Consider the following 12,776-nt stretch of genomic DNA (forward strand, 5'->3'; position numbering starts at 1 on the left):
TGAATAGAAAGATAAGAGGTGGATGCGGTTACAGGGCCTGGAATGCAGGAATTCACCCAATAAGTCTGCATATGCACCATATATATAAAGGTAAAGGTAAAGGGACCCCTGACCATTAGGTCCAGTCGTGACCGACTCTGGGGTTGCGCGCTCATCTCGCATTATTGGCCGAGGGAGCCGGCGTATAGCTTCCAGGTCATGTGGCCAGAATGACAAAGTCGCTTCTGGCAAACCAGAGCAGCACATGGAAACGCCGTTTACCTTCCCGCTGTAGCGGTTCCTATTTATCTACTTGCATTTTGACGTGCTTTCGAACTGCTAGGTTGGCAGGAGCTGGGACCAAGCAACGGGAGCTCACCCCGTCACAGGGATTCGAACCGCCGACCTTCTGATCAGCAAGCCCTAGGCTCAGTGGTTTAACCACAGCACCACCATATATATAAAGCACGTCATAATCCTGGGAACTGTAGTTTGTTGAGTGTGCCTGGAACTGTAGGTCTGTGAACTCCATGAGTACGCAGAAATTGCAAAATTGACTGGGGGAAAATCCGAGAAAAGGGCGACGAAACATTCCAAAGAGATTGGATGAAATTTAAAACATACATAGAAAAGAACTATACACAAATAAAGACACCCACGGGACTGAAATAGACTTCATAAGGTTTATTAAAAATCATTCGGTTTGGACTTTAAAACATTGAACAAATATATTACAATAATTGAAGGATGTACACTAACGAAATTTTGAATAGTATTACTTTATAGTATTAAGTATACCTAGAATTGAAACAGGACGAATGCGTAAAGATAAAGAAAATATAGAGAAACCAGAAGGAGGAGGAAGGGAAGTATAAAGTACAGTATTAAGGTTAAAAGAAAAAAGGTATGTATTATGTAATATGGTGGCAAAATGTGTAAAATTTGTAAAACCAATAAAGATCATTAATTTTTTTAAAAAAGGAACTGTAGGTCTGTGGTGGTGAACTATAGTTCCCGGTTTTCTTTGGGGGAAGCTACGTGCTTTAAATGTATGGTGTATATGCGACCATGTTCGGCACCTTTAACACACAGCATTTTGTACCAGGCTTCGGTGGATCAAGCAGATGAGACCAAGAGTTGGTCCAACGGCCAGGAAGGCATTTTCCAAGAAAATAATGCCCACTCACATCACAAAAAGAGCTCATAACCCAACTACTAAACATTTCCCAAGACAATAATGCCCAAGTACACTACAAAGAACTCATAACCCACTTACTCTCTGCAACCAGAAGCACCATAACCAGACACTGGAAAGACCTGTCAGGAGTAAGCATGGACCAATGGTACCAAATAGTATGGGAAGCAGCCTTATTAGAAAAAAATAACCAATAAACAGAAACTGACATGGGGACAAATAGAAGAAGATGCCTTCGTCCCGGTATGGTTCCCCTTTATCCATAGTCCAACAAGACAACAACAATAATCTCCCGACAGCATACGAATCAATCTGGCTAACCTGATCCAAACACACACACACACACACACACACACACCTACCTCAGCACAGCCAACCAAAGACAACCAACCACACCCCAGGGCACCCCACAACCTCTCTCACCACCAAGGAAATACAACAAGCCAATAGTAAGAGAACCCACACAAGTGACGCTGACACAAAACCCCACACATACACTAAGTAGAAGAATAGAAGCATTGCCACCTGACCCCACCCCACTTACCATTCCCCCCTTTCCCCCTATTTTCTTCCTAACCGAACACTGTAACACTGACGTCTCACAACAAATGAAACTGATCTGTAGAAAACGCAACTTGGAAAAAGAGACGAGGCACACATTTTTTGTAAACTAAGAAATCTTATATACTGTATATATATATATATATATATATATATATATATATATATATATATGCAATGAAATATATGCAATGTCTCTCATAACATGTTTACAAATCAGTTTCATTTGTTGAGACATTGGGAAGAAAGAGGGGGATAGAAGTAGATGGGGAGATGGGGGGTCAGGTGACGGTGTTTCTATTTAACTTAATATACGTTGGGGGGGGTCAGCGTCACTTGTGCAGGTTCTCTGTTGTTGCCTTGTGTTCCTTTGGTGGTGAGAGAGGTTGGGCTCGTCCTAGGGCAGGCATCCCCAAACTGCGGCCCTCCTGATGTTTTGGCCTACAACTCCCATGATCCCTAGCTAACAGCACCAGTGGTTAGGGAAGATGGGAATTGTAGTCCAAAACATCTGGAGGCCCAAAGTTTGGGGATGCCTGGCCTAGGGTATGGTTGTTCATTTGTGGTTGGCTGTAGTGGTTTTTGTTTCGTGTGTGAGTGTGGTAGGTGGGTGTTTTGGATCAGGTTAGCCATATTGATTTGTATGCTGTTGTCCTGTTGGGCTGTGTATATGATAAAGGGGAACCATACTAGGGTGAAGTTGTCTTCTTCTATTTGTCCCTGTGTCAGTTTCAGCTTATTGGTTAATTTTTCTAGTAGGGCTGTTTCCCATACTATTTGGTACCATTGGTCCATGCTTACTCCTGACAGGTTTTTCCAGTGTCTGGTTATGGTGCTTCTGATTGCAGAGAGTAAATGGGTTATGAGTTCTTTGTAGTGTACTTGGACATTATTGTCTTGCAAAATGTTTAGTAAGGCCAATTCTGGGGTCATTTCTAATGTTTGCTTGGTTATTTTACTTATTTCCTGTATGGTTGTTGTCCAGAATACAGTGGTGCCTCGCTTAACAAACGCCCCGTAAGACAAAATTTTCGCTTAAAGAAAGGATTTTTCTAGTGGAGGTTGCCTCGCTAGACAAATTCGTTTTACGAAAAATTCGTCTAGCAAATCACGGTTTCCCATAGGAATGCATTGAAATTCAATTAATGCGTTCCTATGGGCAAAAAAATAATAATAATCAAAAAAATTCAATGCATTCCTATGGGATTCGCTAGACAAATTTTTCGTTATAAGAATAGACCTGTGGAACGAATTAAATTCGTCTAGCGAGGCACCACTGTAGTTGAATTTTGGGGCACTCTCACCACATGTGGAAATATGTGCCTGTTAAGGTGCACCCTCTCCAGCATTTTTGTGAGGTTCCTGGGCGTATTAGCGCTAGTTTTCTTGGTGTTAGGTACCACCTGTAGGTGAGCTTCAGAGTGAGTTCTTTCCTTTTTGTTGATATGGATTTAAAGGGGGGGTTTAGACCACATTTTGGTCCATTGAGTGGGATTAATCTAATAAAAATATAATAAGAATAAATAAGTATGAAAATATAATAAGAATAAATAAGTATGTAAAATGTTTATTTGAAATTGTAAAATAGAAAAATAAAAATTATTATTATAAAAAAGAAGGCGGCGGTTTCTGCATGAGCTGTAGAGAGAAGTCAGGGGCAGATCCATCTGGGAATCTAGGGGAAGGAAATTCTGATCCTAAACCTTCACTGCCTTGCGGGACAACTTCAGGAGAAGAAAAGGCTAAGGAGTAGACCCTAAACCAGGCATCCCCAAACTTCAGCCCTCCAGATGTTTTGGACTACAATTCCCATCATCCCTGACCACTGGGTCCTGTTAGCTAGGGATCATGGGAGTTGTAGGCCAAAACATCTGGAGGGCCGCAGTTTGGGGATGCCTGCCCTAAACAAATCCAGAGTGGTGTCCCCAAGACGGTTGGATGGCACCTCGTACGCCTCACTCCAGCAATTCCTGCAGCCAAGCTGGTGCCAAACGTATAGCTCTGCTTTCCTTTGGACCACATCAGTGAGGCCAAGAGGAGGGTCCTGTTGTCTGGGCAGCCTAGAACCCTTGCACACACTGCCCAGCCTTGCTCCCCCAGGGAGGTCACTTTGGTGCTACTAACACAGCAGTTTGACTTCACCCTTGGAGGCAAACTCCATTGTCTCTCGAGACAGACTAATGCCAACAACCAGTCCCTGCCACCCCCAATCGACCGAGAGCCAGTGTGGTATAGTGGTTAGAGGGCTGATCTAGGACCTGTGGTGACCCAGGTTCAAATTCCTGGCCAGCCCTAGAGTTCGCTCACAGGGTGGCATTGGGCCAGTTCCTGGCCCTCATTCTAACCTACCTCACAGGTGAGGACAAAACGGGCAAGAAATGCCATGTATGTTGTGTCGAATGCCTCGGAAGAAAGACAGGATGCAAATGGAAAGTGTCGTAATAAGGTCTCCATTACATCCTTTTACAGAGAAGGGAATGAGGAGGGATGAGAGCTGTTTTCCCAGAGAAGAGGGATGTGAACCCAAGATTACCAAATTCAAGTCCAGCAATAAAAACCCACTTGACAAAGTTGGCTGCATCAAAAGAATCACCCTCGAGACTGTCCCCTGCCCTTATGTAGGGTAAATTGGTTATATGGCTATTAACTACACACATACACACACACACAAACAAACACACAAAACGTTTAAGCCTGTTTTGCACTGTTCATGGAATACCCATGGGGTGGGAAGCCTCAGGCCCTTCTCGATGGTTCTTGCCTATCTAGAATGTGCCCTTTAACTCTGATCATGCCTCTCAGTTGTCTGGCTGGAGGACACAAAGACATGTGTGTAGAAACGAGCCTTCTGAACAAAGGCCAAATTCATTGCTCCACCCACTCCTGCCTCTGGCTCCACCCACCAGGGGCATGCGGCCTCCCTTGTGTGAAAGGGAAGGCGGCCCTCAGGTTGAGACTGGTTCCTCATCCTTGGAATGCAAAGCTGTCAGGAGCAGAAGTATTGGGGTTTGTTACTAGAATAAAGGTTTGAGGTGCTCCTTGTCTTTCTACGCTCCGAGCTTGCTGAGCTGCAGAGGGTTGGTGCTTCAGGCTCTACCTGAGCTGCTGCAAACCATCTCACTCGGAACACCATTGTGGCATAGCGGTTCGAGTGTTGGACTAAGTCCTGGGAGACCAGAGTTCAAATCCTCACTCAGCCACCAAGCCTAACCAACCTCACAGGGTGGTCTTGTGGGTGAAATGGAGAGGGGAGAGAACCACATTTGCCACCGCGAGCTCCTTGGAGGGGGGGGGAAGGTGGGGTGTAAATTTAATAATCATGAATTCATTCCTTCTCGGCTGCACACACACAAACACACACACAGGCTTATGAATATACTGTAAAGGAAATTCCCCATTTTCTCAGGGTGAGCGGTCACATGTAAGATCATTTCACACCCATTCTGCCCTGTTCCACCCTGCCCCGGCCCCTTGTGGGGTCAAAAACAGTGTCAGTGGTCGTGCATCAGTTGGACACACACAAAATAGTCATTGCCTAGAGAGAGAAAAGGGACGCGGGTGGCGCCGTGGTCAAACTGCAGAGCCTAGGGCTTGCCGATCAGAAGGTCAGCGGTTCGAATCCCTGCGACGGGGTGAGCTCCCGTTGTTCTGTCCCAGCTCCTGCCCACCTAGCAGTTCGAAAGCACGTCAAAGTGCAAGTAGATACATAGGTACCGCTTCAGCGGGAAGGTAAACGGCGTTTCCGTGCGTTGCTCTGGTTCGCCAGAAGCGGCTTAGTCATGCTGGCCACGTGACCCGGAAGCTGTCTGCGGAAAAACGCCGGCTCCCTTGGCCTATAGAACGAGATGAGCGCTGCAACCCCAGAGTCGTCCACGACTGGACTTAATGGCCAGGGGTACCTTTACTGTTACCTTTTAGAGAGAGAAAGTCTCTAGGGCTGAAGGAGACTGATTTCCTTTCTGTCCCACAACTCAAGAAAGGGGGAAAAGAAATAAAGAGTATACTTGGCCTCTGGCAATAAAATATTTGAACTAATAAAAGACTGTATGTCGTCTTGGCCAGTGCTATTTTTCTAGAAAGCAAAGTGCCGGAACTTCAGCCTGAACACCTCCCTTGTTCTCTCACAACGGCAATAGTGCCCACCTAGGAGGTGCCGGAACTGAGTTCTGGCGAGTTCCGGCGGAAAAAGAGCCCTGGATTTGAATTAAAAAATGCATACCCCCCCAAAAAATTCTCCGATGAAAATAGAGACGTCCCATTCCATAATGATAATTTTACTATTGATAGCCCTCCCACATCATATTGGGTCACTCCAGCCACTCTGGGCAGCTATCAACATACATAAAAGCATAATAAAACATTTTTTTAAAAAAACAAAAATCTTCCCTATACAGGATTGCCTTCAGGCGGCTCAGGGGTCAGATAACCCCATACCCTCCAACATTCCTCCAATGAAAACAGGGGTGTCCTAAGGGAAAGCTGGACATTCTGGGATCAAATCAGAAACCGGGACGGCTTCTCTTAAGTCAGGGACGTCCCTGGAAAATAGGGACACTTGGGGGGGGGGTCTGAAACAGAATTGTGTGTCTTCTCTCTGATTTCCTACCCTGCCCCCATTTTTATGCATGGCTACCACATGCCAGGTTTATTGGTGGTGGGGCGCTCAAAGAGGCCACACACACACACACACACACACACACACACACACAGAGAGAGAGAGAGAGAGAGAGAGAGAGAGAGAGAGAGAGAGAGAGCAATCCATGCACACTGCACAACCAGAGATCTCCTCCACCGCAGGGACCTACTGTTCTCAACATGTCAAGAGCTGCTTGCTGTGTCCTTGAAAGCAGCGGCTGCAGATGCAGACCCAGGGTGTATCAACAGGGTCTGGCTGCCTGGCCTTTTGTTCTGGCTACCCAGCACCACCTGATCCCATACCTCCAGCAGGGTACCTTTCCATGGGCCGTAAAAGCACCAAATTCTTGCCTTTGTCAGTCCTTTGTGTCAGCCAAAACCACCACACACACCCCTCCAGATATTCCTCGCACTGAAAACCTCATTTGCCCCTCTCTCTCTCCCTCCAGGCTCTCTAGATGATGGTGGTCCTCAGTTGCTACCCCTCATTCATCCCATCCTGGTCTCCAGCTAAATATTCAGGTAAAGCAAAAATATTAGGGTACTTGGAAGGAGGGAGGGAAAAGCAGGATGCAGACCCAAGTAGGTGAGCAAAATGAATGGATAAAATTGCAGTAGCTGGATAAGTAAGGGAGCAGGCACAGGCAGGCAGAAGCAGCATGCATGTGGCTGGGCAGATGAAGTGTTTGCAGATTATGAATTTGGGAGACGGGCATATGTTGCATGGATGTGTTGATATCAAGGCTCCTGCCCCAGGCATCTCCTGCCATACTAACCTGTATGGCTCCAAGCCTCTCAAACTGGGGTGGGGAAATTTTCACCCTCCAGATGCTGTTGGACTACAACTCCCATCATCCCCTGGTCATGCTTGCTGGGGATGATGGGAGTTGTAGTTCAACAACGCTTAGCAGTCCAGAGGTTTCCCCACATCTGCTCTGAAACCTTGACCTTAGCTTGCCACCACCAGATTTTTAGAACTCGAGTGTGGGCAATTGTTTTGTTTTCAAAGCATCCATAGTTAATCTGTAGTGCAGCAGCGTCGGATAAGAACTGCAGTGAAAGTTTTGAACAGAGGGCCGTCCTCACCCTTTGCCTTCCCTCTCCCAGGAAAAGCTGTGAGCGAGGGCAGAAAAAACAAGGCAGTACAGTGGTACCTCTACTTACGAATGACTCGACTTACGAATGTTTCTACTTACGAATGGAGCTCCGTCCGCCATATTGGATGCTGTTTAGATAGGATTTTTTCTACTTATGAATTTTTAGATAGGGTTGCTTCGACTTACAAATTTTTTCTCCCAATGCATTCCTTTGGGATTCGACATTTTTTTTGACTTACAAATGTGCGTTCGGAACGCATTAAATTCGTAAGTAGAGGTACCACTGTACCTAGATTAGTAAAAGAATAGGGAGCTGTTCCCCCTAAAGTTTGTGTGGCCCAACTGTCGACGGTACCCTGGAATCATCACGTCTCAAATGCCTAGGCTGTAAAACTGAAAAGTTAGAACTGCAAAATTGCTGAATTAGTGCAATAAGACACCAGAGTAGGAATAATAATAATAATAATAATAATAATAATAATAATAATAATAATATACAGGTGTGTACTAAGGGGATGGGACGTGGGTGGTGCAGTGGTGTAAACCACTGAGCCTTGGGCTTGCCGATCGGAAGGTCGGCGGTTCGAATCCCTGTGACGGGGTGAGCTCCCGTTGTTTGGTCCCAGCTCCTGCACACCTAGCAGTTCGAGAGCATGTCAAAGTGAAAGTAGATAAATAGGTACCGCTCCAAACGGAAGGTAAACGGCATTTCCGTGTGGTTTCGCCAGAAGCGGCTTAGTCATGCTGGCCACATGACCCGGAAAAATTGTCTATGGACAAACGTCGGCTCCCTCGGCCAGTAAAGTGAGATGAGCACCGCAACCCCAGAGTCGTTCGCAACTGGACTTAACTGTCAGCGGTCCTTTACCTTATTTTTGTACTAAGGGGATGTGCAGGAGAATTGTGACAGCCTGACAACACTGCCTCTATTTACTCTCCAAAACTGCAGAAATGAAAACCGGGACACTTTATTTTCACACCAAAACATCACTGCCAAGTGTTATACACACCATACATTTAAAAGCATTATTACATGCCACCCCAATCTCCATGAAGATTGAAGGGGTTTTAGGTGTGCTTTACCCAGGGTCTGTGTTTCCTTTGGAAATGAGGCAAAGAGGAGACTGGAGTGTCCTTTGGATATGTGGTTTATTTGCACATATACAACTTGACTCTAGATGCTCTCTGTCTATTTGTTACAGCCTACCCCAGTCAGCCCACATGACGCTGTTCACTCCACTTCCTCTGCCTTCTCCGGGGTGCCAGGCAATCATTATCTTTTCTCAGTCCTGCCTGGAGGGATTGAAACCCAGAGCCTTCTGCATTTGAAGCATGTGTTCTCTACTGGGCTAAGCCCTTCTTTACAAATTGTAAACTGCCCTGATGGTAAACCACCCTTAAATCAAATTTATTTAGGGAGGTGCATGTATGTTTAAAACAAACAAGCAAACAAAAATGCCTTTGGACACACAGCCTATCCGTTCCTGGGAGCATTCTTGTGCTTATATTCCAAATAACTCCCCAGCTCTGTGAAACAGACATTCTGACTTCTGGAGAGCGTCAAAAATAACCTGCGACTTGACCACATCTGGGAATTTCGGGGTCCTAGCCCAAACTGGAAACTTTGTTATCTGAAACTGGGGCTTAGCTTAGTGAGATACCAAATTAAGCGTGATGTCCTTCGTTTTCGACCCTATATGCAAGCTTTCTCTTTCCAAAATAATCAGTATAGGGCCTGGGACCCACACTGGGAACACCCCCACCCCACCCTGTGTCCCCAAATCCACACAGGGACCTCCATGCCTGCAATCACATGCATGGGGAGACTCTAATTGCAGCAAATGTGAGCCCCACAATCCAAATTTGGGGCCACAGTGTGTGTGTGTGTGTGTGTGTGTGTGTGTGTGTGTGTGTGTGTGTGTAAAATGTTACACTACCACCCCATGCCAGAATCCTAATTCTGATCAGATACCTGACAATGGCTGCAGAGACAGATTTAGGGGAGCAAGACCAGTTCGGTCACACTGGGTGTTAAGTCTCAGGGGCGCCACAGGTGATGCCACAACTGTGATGTAGAATGGAAGGCGGGGTCACCAAAATTTGGCATCAGCCAGGGCACCCCTGAAATTTGAGACCCCCAAAGTCCACCTCGATGGCGACTTGTAGTCTGGCTTTCCTGAACAGGTGCAGAAAGGAATAAGGTTGTGCAGCAATAGCCCCTGTGATTGGCAGCCAGTAAGGCCTGCCTTAGCCTTGCCAACAAGTATTTCTGACTCTAGCGCAAACAAACCACTGATCTCAAGTCAATATGGAAAAGGGTGAGGACAGCTACCCAGCAGTCTTGCCCCGAGGATCTCGCCCCAAGGCTGGCAGCACACTTTTAAGTATTTTATTCTTAGGTGTTAACGTTTGCTTCACCTAATCTGAGGACCTTTTGCACCTCGTTTAAAGAATCCCCCTCTTTGTTTTTAGGAATTCACACCTGGGAGGGGTGAGAGGAGGACTAGGAGAGGTGTCAAAGGTGCTCAGATTTCTACCTTGAACCCTCCCTTTTTGTGAGGTATTGATTACGTAGCTGTGATGTAGGAATGATGTATTTTGGGGGTGTTTCTTGGTGATGGGAAAACTGATAAAAGTGGAGGTTCTCTTTTGTTCTGGGTTCCTTCCTTGCTCTCCTGTGTGAGGGGAAGGACCCTGTTGCAACAGCAAAAATAAAGGCTTTGCTTCTCAAAATTCTCTGGTTTGCCTCTGTTACATTCTCCGACCGATGGAGAACCCAATAAGGGAATAAGAGCAGATTTTTGCTTATAACAACATGCAGGCAAATTCAGGCTGGGCAATTAAAGCTGAATTGGAGTTTTTGTGCAATGAAAGTGCTTCCTACACCCCGCCCCCAGGTGGTGGTAGTTTTTCTTTACCGCAATAGGAAAAGCGATGAGGAAACGCACCGCAAAGCGCAGGATAACATTTGCTTGACGCGACATCACCTCAAGCTCCCCTCACAAACGAATGCTCAATAAATCACCGACCTCGTCTAACCTGCCTGCAAACATTGTGCATACGAATCCGGATGAATGCTCGATAAAGAGGTCATTTGGAAGCCACCAAAGGCACAGGATACCACACTGGGTTTCACAAATAAGAAATGTACTCAGTTTACAAAGCACGTGTAATAGTAACAAGTATTTTGAATACCGGTCCTTCGCAGCTTCCTTTGTACATTGAGGTTTCTTTCCCCCCTTGGCGGCTTCAGACTCGCGGCCAAGTTTAAAATGCTTGCTTCTTGCCTCTGGGCAAAGTTTTCAACCTCAGATGCCCGAAGGGAACAATGCATAATGCACACACAGTAAAACCTGGCTTGGTTTTAACTTCTCTTTGAACCACTGTTTACATGTTGCGTATTTATAGTCTGGCTGTAAAACTGGCTCTGTCGCTCACTTCTTGCTTGCTGCTGCCTATCTTTATGCTGCAATGTGTTGCTTTATGATTCCATGTTTTATCATTTTACGATGTGAGCTGCCCCAAGTACCAGGTGACCCATATAAACGACTTACATAGTTATTTTAAATTAGCATACATTTGAAAGAATTGACAGGGCAGACCAAGGGAATTTTTCTGCTCAAGGCAGAAATAAAAAAATGGCATCCGCTATAATTTTATTTTTTTAAAAAAGCTTGATTTCTTCTTCTTCTTCTTCTTCTTCTTCTTCTTCTTCTTCTTCTTCTTCTTCTTCTTCTTCTTCTTCTTCTTCTTCTTCTTCTTCTTCTTCTTCTTCTGCGATCTAAGGCTGCAATGCTAACAGTGCCTATTCAGAAGTAAGTCCTGTTGAGTTCAGCAGGGGTTAATCCCAGGTAAGTGGGGGTCAGAACTACAGCTCACTGCACCTCTTGTCAGGGCGAAGCCAGCAGAATTAGCATGTGAAAAGCGAAGCAAGGATCAGAAAGTCCTTTGCAGGCATCCTGTATTTAGAAAAGGCCTACATACAAGCGTTGCAAGAGAATTTGCCTCACAGCGAAGTGCAGAGAACACAAATACGCCAGACACACAGGGGCACAACGGTCAGGGCATATGCTGCACACATGACTGCACACATGACAATTCGTACCTAGAACATAGGAAGAGGCTTACCAAGCACAGGGCTGGCAAAGGACTTTGCCGTCCCCGCAAAGTCCTGTTTGGCTAATCCCTACCTTCACCTGCCCCACACCTGGTGTCAGTTGTAGGACAGGTGGGTGTGGCTTGCCCAAAACGGTGTCTCAGGCCAAATGGATAGGACCGGAAGTCTGGATTAGGCTCATGGGCTTGAAGGTACACCCCTGCACTGCACCGCCCCCCAGCCTAGAACCTCACACATGTGAGTGATAATGTCATGTGCACAAGCAACAACTCCCAGCCAGGGACATGAACCCTGATTGACCAGAGTTCACTTGGAGGAAACTGTACCCCTATTGGAGCAGCAGTTAGCGGATGTTGCCAGCATGTTCAGTGTCTTTGTTTATTGGCTTTTTGTTTTTTGTTCTTGCTTTTATCCTGCATATTGTACTTTTGTGTCGTGTTTTTATGTTGTGAACCACTCTAAGATCTGTAGATGGAGGGGCGGTGTACAAATTTAATAAACAATAAAATCACCACCACCATCTTTGAAGGGAGAATGGCGAATGCTGTTCTGCCAAGTTGAAAACAAGCTCTATTTTCTCTATGTGAAAAGCAGCTTTGGTCAGACAAGGCAACCTGTATGTTTTCACCTGCATGGCAAACAGCAGCTTCGGGGGTGGATTTTAATTGGAAAAATGGCACTGGGTAAATGGTAGGAACAACCCACATCTAGTATTGTGGTCCTGTCCAAATTTAGACCCCCATATTCTCAAGAAGCTCCCTCCCCCCTTTTTAAAAGGATTAAGAGATCTCTTGCATAACATCCAGTTTGGCTATTCCGGGGGCAATCTGAGGGATTTAACCAAGTTCTGAGATATACAGAAATTTTGGGTTTGGAGGCTGTGTTGCTTGAAGCACGTTATTGTAAAAAGAGCAAGGAAGCAAAATAAAAGGCACACAGAAAATTAAGAATATTGATGAATCAGTGTTGAGGAATGTGCAATAAAGCCCCATAAGCGACAGATGGAAATCACGAATCAAATCATCAGCAAGCTTAGTTAATTCAAGCAAGTTTGCATTCGTTCCTCTTTGAACCTTTTGAAACAATGCACTTAAGACAAACCTCTTGGGATAAGATGAAAGCAATTTGAAAATACAAATGCAAAAGGAGCATTACAAGAATGGGATTCATTCATCTGAAAGTCGCTATGCTT

The sequence above is a fragment of the Zootoca vivipara genome, chromosome 13, assembly GCF_963506605.1.
Source record: "Zootoca vivipara chromosome 13, rZooViv1.1, whole genome shotgun sequence".
NCBI classification, from domain to species: Eukaryota; Metazoa; Chordata; class Lepidosauria; order Squamata; family Lacertidae; genus Zootoca; species Zootoca vivipara.